Here is a 10,991-nt window from a genome sequence, read left to right as displayed (position 1 = left end):
CCTGCTGGCACTGAAACGTGCGTTGGGACAGGACCAGATCTCTGGCGTGGAAGCTAGGTATATACTATATTACATTCATAATGGACTGATTTAACTTTGATTTTTACATACTTAGATTCTGTTATTGAACTGGAGGAGAGGACTCTTATGGGCAGCATGGTTTCCTCATGTGATCAAATGCAACTTTGAGAACCATAGGTCTGGTCAAATTACCCTGCACAACTTAGTTTTTTACTTTTGTATTTACATTGATGTATATGTGACAGGGAAGACCCTGACCTTTGAGGTTACTATGGGCTTTTTATACTTGTCCTCCTTCCTCCATTTTTGCTACCATGTTACATTAATGCATTACCTGTGAGTCTTCCAATTAGCCTTTCTGCGAGCCTTACTGATACCTCTTTATTACTGTGTGGAAATTTTTCCCTTGTTCTGAGCCCATGCCACTGGGCAGGGTTCTATATGATGTATTTTAAAATGTTGTGTTTGTCTACTAATAAAATCGTATTTTGTCTAAATATGTGTTGTTGACCTCCTATGACTCTTAGTGGTTCTTTGTAGGTGTTCATGTACAAGGATATACTGAAGAATGTAATGCTGCCACAAGTAAAACCAAAGTGGGTAGAGGAGGAAATTCCAACAAGACAATGATCCTAAGCACACATCCAATTTAGTCAAAAATTGGTTAGCAAAGAAAAATGTTCGCCTGTTGTAATGGCCAAGCCAATTACCCTATTTAAACCCTATCTCTAGTGATGAGTTAGGGCCATGAGTTGGGGCCTGTACCCATAGCAATAAAGATGAAATGTTTGCAGATTTGCAAATGGAATAGAGCAAGATCCCTCAAGATGTCTTGAATACCCTAGTGGCTTTAATGCCCCATCGGTGTATGGCATTGTAAACAATGAATTACTCTCCATGTTGTGATCAATAAATAGTATATGCAAAACTTTTTGCAGTCAGTTTTCTTTAATTACGGTAAATGACCTTACCTATATTCAAAAGCATTTTGATTAAAATTAAGGTCTTGTATGATGACAACTTGTATGATGCAACTATGCATTTTCAATTCATCACAAGGGAAATGGCATCACAACAATCAGACAGAAGTAATCACACTGATAAAAAATATGCAAAACTGTTGGTCGCTACTGTATATTCTCGTACATAGGTGTAGTATTACAGTAGTTATGTTCTTCTACATAATAGCAGTATTCTAGTACCGTAGTTATATTCTTGTACATATCGGCAGTATTATAGTAGTTATATTCTTGTACATAGGGGGCAGTATTATAGTAATTATATTCTTGTACATAGGAGGCAGTATTATAATAGTTATATTCTTTTATATAGAGGGCAGTATTATAGTAATTATATTCTTGTACATATCGGCAGTATTGTAAAATAGTATTCGGCTCTCAAAATATATAAATATATATATATATATATATATATTTGTACATGTTAAAATTCAGTATATAGATAGATTTTACTATAGATATATGGATTTATCTATAGATAGATAGATATCTATATCTATAGTAAAATCTATTAATGTATACTATATTTATACATTGTCTGTCAAGGCTCAGACTATTAAAGGAACTATTTTGCAAATTATCCTTTACAGGATAATTCTTTCTTCTTTCTTTGTCCCTGATACAGAGATATGCATATTCATGTATGGAACACAAGAAGCACTTGCAGTAATTAAAAGCAGCTGATATTTCTATGGTTACAGCAGATGGGATGTCAGTGGATATCAGAGTGTGATCGAGGAATGATTAAATTAAATACAGTTAGGTCCATATATATTTGGACAGAGACAACATTTTTCTAATTTTGGTTCTAGACATAAAGCCAAAGCAACCCAGGAGTTTATTAAAGCAAAGAAGTGGAATATTCTTGAATGGCCAAGTCAGTCACCTGATCTCAACCCAATTGAGCATGCATTTCACTTGTTAAAGACTAAACTTCAGACAGAAAGGCCCACAAACAAAACAGCAACTGAAAACCACCACAGGCCTGGCAGAGCATCAAAAAGGAGGAAACACAGCGTCTGGTGATGTCCATGAGTTCAAGACTTCAGGCAGTCATTGCCAACAAAGGGTTTTCAACCAAGTACTAGAAATGAACATTTTGTTTACAATTATTTAATCTGTCCAATTACTTTTGGTCCCTTTAAAAACAGGGTGGCACATGTTAAGGAGCTGAAACTCCTAAACCCTTCATCCAATTTTAATGTGGATACCCTCAAATGAAAGCTGAAAGTCTGAACTTCAACTGAATTGGAATTGTTTTGTTTAAAATTCATTGTGGTAATGTCTAGAACCAAAATTAGAAAAATGTTTTCTCTGTCCAAATATATATGGACCTAACTGTATTTCCTGAACTTGTAAAATAAAGTAACATGTTAAGCAGAACTGTGGCCTGGGAGACCCCACAGCAGAGAACAGGAGCAAGAACTCAGAAATCTGTGAGCAATGACTATTGTATCACACCTACTGTGTCCAGTCCCTGCACAATGGCCACACATTACAAGAGCTTTTCACATGGAAAGTCACTGGTTTTACTAAACAGCAGCTATTGTCTTTTTACATTTTCTCTTATTCTTCTCAGTTACAAAAAGGAAGCAGGAAATAAAGAAAAGATGCCATCAGGTATATTTCTACATTATCAATGAAAACAAGAGAAGTGAACTAATGCTGCATCCTCCTTAGTTTGTAAAAAGAAAACAGTTAAAGAATAAATAATGAGAATGAAACACATTAAAGAAGTTGTCCACTACTTTATTTCCCCCCCACCCCCAATGTATCCCCCCAGGGCTCCTAAGACTTATTGTAAATACCTTGTGTTGCAGATAATGCCTGTGAGCGGCGCTATCCTTGGCCGCTCACAGGCATCACGTGACCCCGCGCTGATGTCATGACAAGTGAGGTGTGACTCAGCGCTGGGGTACCCGCGGTGGCTGCTGGGTTATGGGTGGGCTTACCCCGCGAGTCACACCCAGCATCCACGCACACTTTCCCAATGAATGGGGAGAGGCAGAGCGCCCGGTGGATGACAGGTGTGACGCGGGGAGGGGGTAACCCTGCCCACAGCCTGGCATCCACCGTGAAACGCAGAAGACAGACACCCCCGGCTGCTGCCAGCACTTGTCGTGACGTCAGCGGATGTCAGAGCCGGCTGCAGCCGGGGGTCACGTGATGCCTGTGAGCGGCCAGTGATAGCGGTCACAGGCATTATCTGCAACGTAAGGTAATTACAAAAAAGTCTTAGAGGTCCTGGGGGAATACATAAGGGGGGGGTATAAAGTAGTGGACAACCCCTTCAACATAACATTTATGTAATTTGCCATCATGAATCTGCAATTTACGCCCCTGCATTAAATATAAAATATTACAATATTTTGTAATTAATTTTTCTTTTTTTTCAGTGCTGATCTGTGGCTAATTTTAATTGACAAGCTACAGCAATTTACTAAACTTCTTACAACAGATGAAACTTGGTTGGAGAGGGAAATTTGAGAGATCAAAAAAGGTTTTATTTTAATAGCATAATGTAAAAAAATATTATTCATTGTAGAGTGAAAACATTCTTATGTGATATTCACTTACAGGAATAGATAGATATGAGATAAATAGATAGATGATAGATAATAGATTATACTGTAGATAGATATGAGATAGATAGATAGATAAAAAGGGATGAATCAAAAGCAGCACAAAAAATGGGAAAAGGTGCAAAGCCCCCCAGGACCACACCAGTCCTATGTATATCCACAAAAAGATTGGAGGCAGCACACAGACAGATGATGAAAAATATATATATATATATATATATATATATATATATATATATATATATATATATACAGTACAGACCAAAAGTTTGGACTCACCTCATTTAAAGATTTTTCTGTATTTTCATGACTATGAAAATTGTACATTCTCACTGAAGGCATCAAAACTATGAATTAACACATGTGGAATCATATACTTAACAAAAAAGTGTCAAACAACTGAAAATATGTCTTATATTCTAGATTCTTCAAAGTAGACACCTTTTGCTTTGATGACTGCTTTGCACACTCTTGGCATTCTCTTGATGAGCTTCAAGAGGTAATCACCGGAAATGGTCTTCCAACAATCTTGAAGGAGTTCCCAGAGATGCTTAGCACTTGTTGGCCCTTTTGCCTTCACTCTGCGGTCCAGCTCACCCCTAACCATCTCAATTGGGTTCAGGTCTGGTGACTGTGAAGGCCAGGTCATCTGGCGTAGCACCCCATCACTCTCCATCTTGGTCAAATAGCCCTTACACAGCCTGGAGATGTGTTTGAGGTCATTGTTCTGTTGAAAAATAAATGATGGTCCAACTAAACACAAACCGGATGGAATAGCATGCCGCTGCAAGATGCTGTGGTAGCCATGCTGGTTCAGTAAACCTTCAATTTTGAATAAATCCCCAACAGTGTCACCAGCAAATCACCCCCACACCATCACACCTCCTCCTCCATGCTTCACGGTGGGAACCAGGCATGTAGAGTCCATCCGTTCACCTTTTCTGCGTCGCACAAAGACACGGTGGTTGGAACCAAAGATCTCAAATTTGGACTCATCAGACCAAAGCACAGATTTCCACTGGTCTAATATCCATTCCTTGTGTTCTTTATCCCAAACAAGTCTCTTCTGCTTGTTGCCTGTCCTTAGCAGTGGTTTCCTAGCAGCTATTTTACCATGAAGGCCTGCTGCACAAAGTCTCCTCTTAACAGTTGTTGTAGAGATGTGTCTGCTGCTAGAACTCTGTGTGGCATTGACCTGTTCTCTAATCTGAGTTGCTGTTAACCTGCGATTTCCGAGGCTGGTGACTCGGATAAACTTATCCTCAGAAGCAGAGGTGACTCTTGGTCTTCCTTTCCTGGGGCGGTCCTCATGTGAGCCAGTTTCTTTGTAGCGCTTGATGGTTTTTGCAACTGCACTTGGAGACTCTTTCAAGGTTTGCCCAATTTTTCGGACTAACTGACCTTCATTTCTTAAAGTAATGATGGCCACTCATTTTTCTTTACTTAGCTGCTTTTTTCTTGCCATAATACAAATTCTAACAGTCTGTTCAGTAGGACTATCAGCTTTGTATCCACCTGATTTCTGCACAACACAACTGATGGTCCCAACCCCATTTATAAGGCAAGAAATCCCGCTTATTAAAACTGACAGGGCACACCTGTGAAGTGAAAACCATTTCCGGTGACTACCTCTTGAAGCTCATCAAGAGAATGGCAAGAGTGTACAGAGCAGTCATCAAAGCAAAAGGTGGCTACTTTGAATAACCTAGAATATAAGACATATTTTCAGTTGTTTCACACTTTTTGGTTAAGTATATAATTCCACATGTGTTGATTCATAGTTTTGATGCCTTCAGTGTGAATGTACAAATTTCAAAGTTATGAAAATACAGAAAAATCTTTAAATGAGAAGGTGTGTCCAAACTTTTGGTCTGTACTGTATATATATACAGTATATATGTCTACATATGCTACAGCCACATGGGCTATTAAAAGACATTTTTTTCATCATCTGTCTGTGTGCTGCCTCCAATCTTCTTGTAGATAGATAGATAGACAGATAGATATGAGATAAATAAATAAATAGATACAGGTGCATCTCACAAAATTAGAATATCATCAAAAAGTTAATTTATTTCAGTTCTTCAATACAAAAAGTGAAACTCATATATTATATAGGGTCATTACAAACAGAGTGATCTATTTCAAGTGTTTATTTATGTTGATGATTATGGCTTACAGCCAATGAAAACACATAAGTCATTATCTCAGTAAATTAGAATACTTTATAACAACAGCTTCAAAAATCCGAAATGTTGGCCTACTGAAATGTATGTTCAGTAAATGCACTCAGTACGTGGTCGGGGCTCCTTTTGCATCAATTACTGCATCAATGCGGCATGGCATGGAGGCGATCAGCCTGTGGCACTGCTGAGCTGTTATGGAAGCCCAGGTTGCTTTGATAGCTGTAGCGCCGGCGTCCCTGCCCTCTGCTAGGCAGGGACGCTGTTCCCCTCACCCCTCTGCTCCGAGCCCGGCGTCCTCCTCCCGCTCTGCTGGCAGCGTGCGCTCCTTCCCGGCCACTGTGCTTAGGGCGCGCGCGCGCTCCCTCCCTCTTAAAGGGGCCGCGTCCAATGGCCGGAGGACTTCACCATATATAAGGCACCTCCTCCAAAATGGAGGTGCCCGAGCAATGTTGTTGCACTGTTCACTACTTTGCTTCAGCCCTCAGGTCCCGTTGCCAGTTACCTGCCAGATTCCTGCCAGTTTGCTGTCTGATTCCTGCCTGATATTCTGCTTACCTGCCTGCTAGCCTGAGGTCCGACGGTCTGCCTACCGATTCCTGTCAGTCTGTCTAAGGACCAGCTTGCCCGCTCACCTGGGAGCGCTCCTCTGCTACCTGCCTGCTAGCCTGAGGTCCGACGGTCTGCCCTCCAACTCCTGTCAGTCTGTCTATGGACCAGCTTGCCCGCTCACCTGGGAGCGCACATCTGCTACCTGCCTGCTAGCCTTCCTGGAGGCTCCGTCGTCACGTGCTGTGACCACCTGCCATTCCAGAGACTCCTGCCCGCTCACCTGGGAGCGCACACCTGCTACCTGCCTGCTAGCCTACCTGGAGGCTCCGCCGTCACGTGCTGTGACCACCTGCCATTCCAGAGACTCCTGCCCGCTCACCTGGGAGCGCACACCTGTTACCTGCCTGCTAGCCTACCTGGAGGCTCCGCCGTCACGTGCTGTGACCACCTGCCATTCCAGAGACTCTCGCTTGCTCACCTGGGAGCTCACATCTACCATCTGCCTGCTAGCCTACCTGGAGGCTCTGCCATCACAGGTCGTACCTACCCGTTACCCAGAGACTGCCCCGGTCACTTGCCGTGACCTCCTGCCCGTTCATCCAGAGACTGCCCCGGTCACTTGCCGTGATCTCCTGCCCGTTCATCCAGAGACTGCCCCGGTCACTTGCCGTGACCTCCTGCCCGTTCATCCAGAGACTGCCCCGGTCACTTGCCGTGACCTCCAGCCCATTCACTCAGAGACTGTCCCGGTCACCTGCTGTGACTGCCTGCCCGTCTTCCCTGGTCGCCACCCGCTCCCTTACAAGGACCGCCCCCTTGTATAGTAGCTCAGAGGTTCCGCCTCCCAGACCCGTTACAATAGCAGCCTTCAACTCGTCTGCATTGTTGGGTCTGATGTCTCTCATCTTCCTCTTGACAATACCCCATAGATTCTCTATGGGTTTAAGGTCAGGCGAGTTTGCTGGCCAATCAAGCACAGTGATACTATTGTTTTTAAACCAGGTATTGGTACTTTTGGCAGTGTGTACAGGTGTCCAGTCTTGCTGGAGAATGAAATTTCCATCTCCTAAAAGCTTGTCGGCAGAGGGAAGCATGAAGTGCTCTAAAACTTCCTGGTAGACGGCTGCACTGACTTTGGCCTTGATAAAACACAGTGGACCTACAGCAGCAGATGACATGGCTCCAGGGCCAGCGTCAGCACCCGGGCAAGTGCCGGGGTCCTGGACCATCAGGGGGGCCCATTCGCCGACGGAGCCCTGGCCGCTTCCCCAGCATCTGTGCAGGGCCGCCAGTGCTTTCCGAGCCCTGACCTGCTTCATGCAGCAGCGGTCAGTGTGCTGCTGCTCCACCAATTAGGCCCAGTGCTGTCACTTTCCAGACATAGCCGCGCGCTGTGTGGCTGTGTCTGGTAGTAATGATGCGGCAGGTGCGACACACAAGCGCAATTAAAGGCACAGTGTCGCCCCTGCGTGTCATTACTACCAGACACAGCCGCAGAACGCGTGGCCATGTCTGGAAAGTGACAGCACTGGGCCTGATTGGTGGAGCAGCAGCACACGGAGCGATGCTGCATTAAGCAGAGCAGGGCTCGGACAGCACCGGCGGCCCTACACAGATGGCGGGGAAGCAGCCCGGGCCCGACGGCGAGTTGGCCCCCCTGATGGTCCAGAGCCATGTGACACGCCGGAGGCCCTGCACTGCCACATGACTGAGGAGCTGGACAGGACACAGGCCAGGGGGCAGGTGAGCGAGCTTCCCCAATCGCCATATTAAAAATATTTCTAATGTGTGTGTGTGTGTATGTGTGTGTGCATGTATGATGTGAATGTCTGTGTATGTCAGTGTGTATGACTATATATACACTGTATATATAATTTGTCTGTTTTATATGTGTTTTTAAGAATGTGTTCAAATATGTATGTATATGTTTGTGTATGTGCGTGTCTGCGTATTGTTTGTGTGTATATTTGTGTACCATGTGCATGTGTGTATCTGTACCATGTGCATGTGTGTATGTGTGAGCATGTCTGCATACTGGGTGTATGTGTGTGTGCACGCGTGTGCGTGTCTGCATACTGTGTGTGTGTGTGTGTGTGTGCATGCCTGCATATGTGAAGGATGAGGGGACATCCTGGGCCCTGTGCTGTAGACCTATATTTCTCCGCTGTATCTGTCCATCATGAATTGTGGTATGTGCTAAAGGGGCCCACTGAGACCCTTTCGCCCGGGGCCCACGAAAACCTGGAGCTGGCCCTGCATGGCTCCCCAAACCATCACTGATTGTGGAAACTTCACACTAGACTTCAAGCAGCTTGGATTGTGTGCCTCTACACTCTTCCGCCAGACTCTGGGACCTTGATTTCCAAATGAAAATTGGAACTCTGGGACATTGTGGAGTGTGTCAATGACTGCCTTCTGTACATCTGTCAAGTCAGCAGTCTTCCCCATGATTGTGGAGCCTACTGAAACAGACTAAGGGACCTTTTTAAACGCTTAGGAAGCCTTTGCAGGTGTTTTTTGTTAATTATTTTAATTTACTGAGATAATGACTTTTGTGTTTTCATTGGCTGTAAGCCATAATCATCAACATTAACAGAAATAAACACTTCACATAGATCACTCTGTTTCTAATGACTCTATATAATATGAGTTTCACTTTTTGTATTGAAGAACTGAAATAAATTAACGTTTTGATGATATTCTAATTTTGTGAGCTAGATATGAGATAGATATAGATAGATAACATAGATAGATAGAAGATTGATAGCTATGAGATAGATAAATATGAGATACATAGATACATACATAGATATATATGAGATAGAAGATTGATAACTATGAGATAGATAACTATGGGATAGTTATCTATCCATCTATCTCATAGTTATCTATCCATCTATGAGATCGATGGATAGATAAATATGAGATAGATAGATAAGAAAGATTGACACAGCACCAGCTTCAAAGTAAAGGATAGGTACCAGCCCACTGGTTGTAGCCCTAAAAAACAGATAATATAAAAATAAAGAAAGCAGGTGGCACTGAAAAATGGGAAGCTATCAAAAGTCCAGAGAAACTTTTAATAATCCATTTGTGCAACACGCAACGTTTAGACTCCACAGAGCTGTTTCACTGGACTTTTGATAGTTTCCCATTTTTGAGTGCCCCTTGCTTTCTTTATTTTTAGATAGAGTGTCATGTATATATTTTTCCAGTTATGCGTCTACATTGTGGTATTTACGCTGCAGTACTGAGCTGAGTGCGGGTATTTGCATGGAGCAGATAAGAATGTAATCTGGATGGAGGCAGAATCCCAGATAACCTGTTCTGCCACAACATTCAGACATTACAGAACAGATGTGCTGTGAGACAATGAGGAGCAGCAGGGGTCTGTAGATCAGCTCTCCCAATGCAAAGTTTTGTTCCTTTAGTAAAGAACAAAAGCAGGATTGTGAGACTGGCATCCATATTTACTGCACATACGTATATACTAAGGCTATGTGCCCACGTAGCAGATTTGATGCAGAGCGTTTTTGCCTCACTCTGGCAGAAAAAAACGCATGCAGATTTACATGCGTTTTTTCTGCCAGAGAGAAGCGTTTTTACATGCGTTTTCGCAAGCAGTTTTCCAAGCGATTTTGAACATCACTTGGAAAAGTGCTTGACAAGTTGGTCACACAATATAAATCCATGCAACCGGCATGGATTTATAATGTGTGAACAACTGATGCTTTAAATGCAGCATCAATAGTAAAAAAAAAAGAAAATTAAAACGTTAAAAAAAAAACCAAAAAACCCTGTATATTCACCTCTCCGGTCTCCTCCAGTCTGCTCCCGGCCGCGTCCTCTCTCTTCGGCGTCCCGCAGTGTACTGTCAGGACCTGCGGTGACGTCATTTAGTCAGCTGATGGTCACGGGACCATCACCTGACTGCCGACGTCAGCGGTCGCGTGACCATCAGGTGACTAAATGGCGTCACCGCAGGTCCTGACAGTACACCGCGGGACGCCAAGGAGAGAGGACGTGGCCGGGAGCAGATCGGGGGCCGCCGGAGAGGTGAATATACAGGTCTTGTTTATTTTTAACTTTTTTATTTCTTTTTTTCACCGCGTGGTAGCCGGGATGAAGAGGAGTTGTAGTCGCCTCTTCATCCCGGGTAGCACATGCACCGCGATTACGCTGCAAATTCGCGGTCATTGAATTTAATTGAAATGCAGCAAATCCACATATACCTGCGGGTTTGCTGCGTTTCAATGTTCCTCAATGGTCGCGAATTTTCAGCGTAATCGCGGTAGAAATAGTCATGCTGCGTTTTGCAACGCAATGCAAATTCGGTGCGCTAATTAGCGCATCATGTGCACAGCACACCCGAATTCACATTGCTTTGCATGGCAGACTGTTTTACAAGCATTTTCGCAGCTGTAAAAACGCCGCAAAAACGCTACGTGGGCACTTAACCTAAAGCAGCACTCTTCTGACACCAGCTCATGAATGTTCCTCTTATCTTTGCACAGTGTTTCATTTATTACAGCAGCTGCATCTTCTCTAGCTTGTCTTTCTACTTCACCTTGAGAAAGGAAGTTGCAACCATCATCAGCCATTGTGGACGTACACGCAGTTCTGCATAAGAGACA

The sequence above is a fragment of the Phyllobates terribilis genome, unplaced genomic scaffold (genome assembly GCF_046119375.1).
Source record: "Phyllobates terribilis strain yellow unplaced genomic scaffold, ASM4611937v1 Scaffold_5__5_contigs__length_657084704, whole genome shotgun sequence".
Taxonomy (NCBI): Eukaryota; Metazoa; Chordata; class Amphibia; order Anura; family Dendrobatidae; genus Phyllobates; species Phyllobates terribilis.
This window is presented reverse-complemented; position numbering follows the sequence as displayed.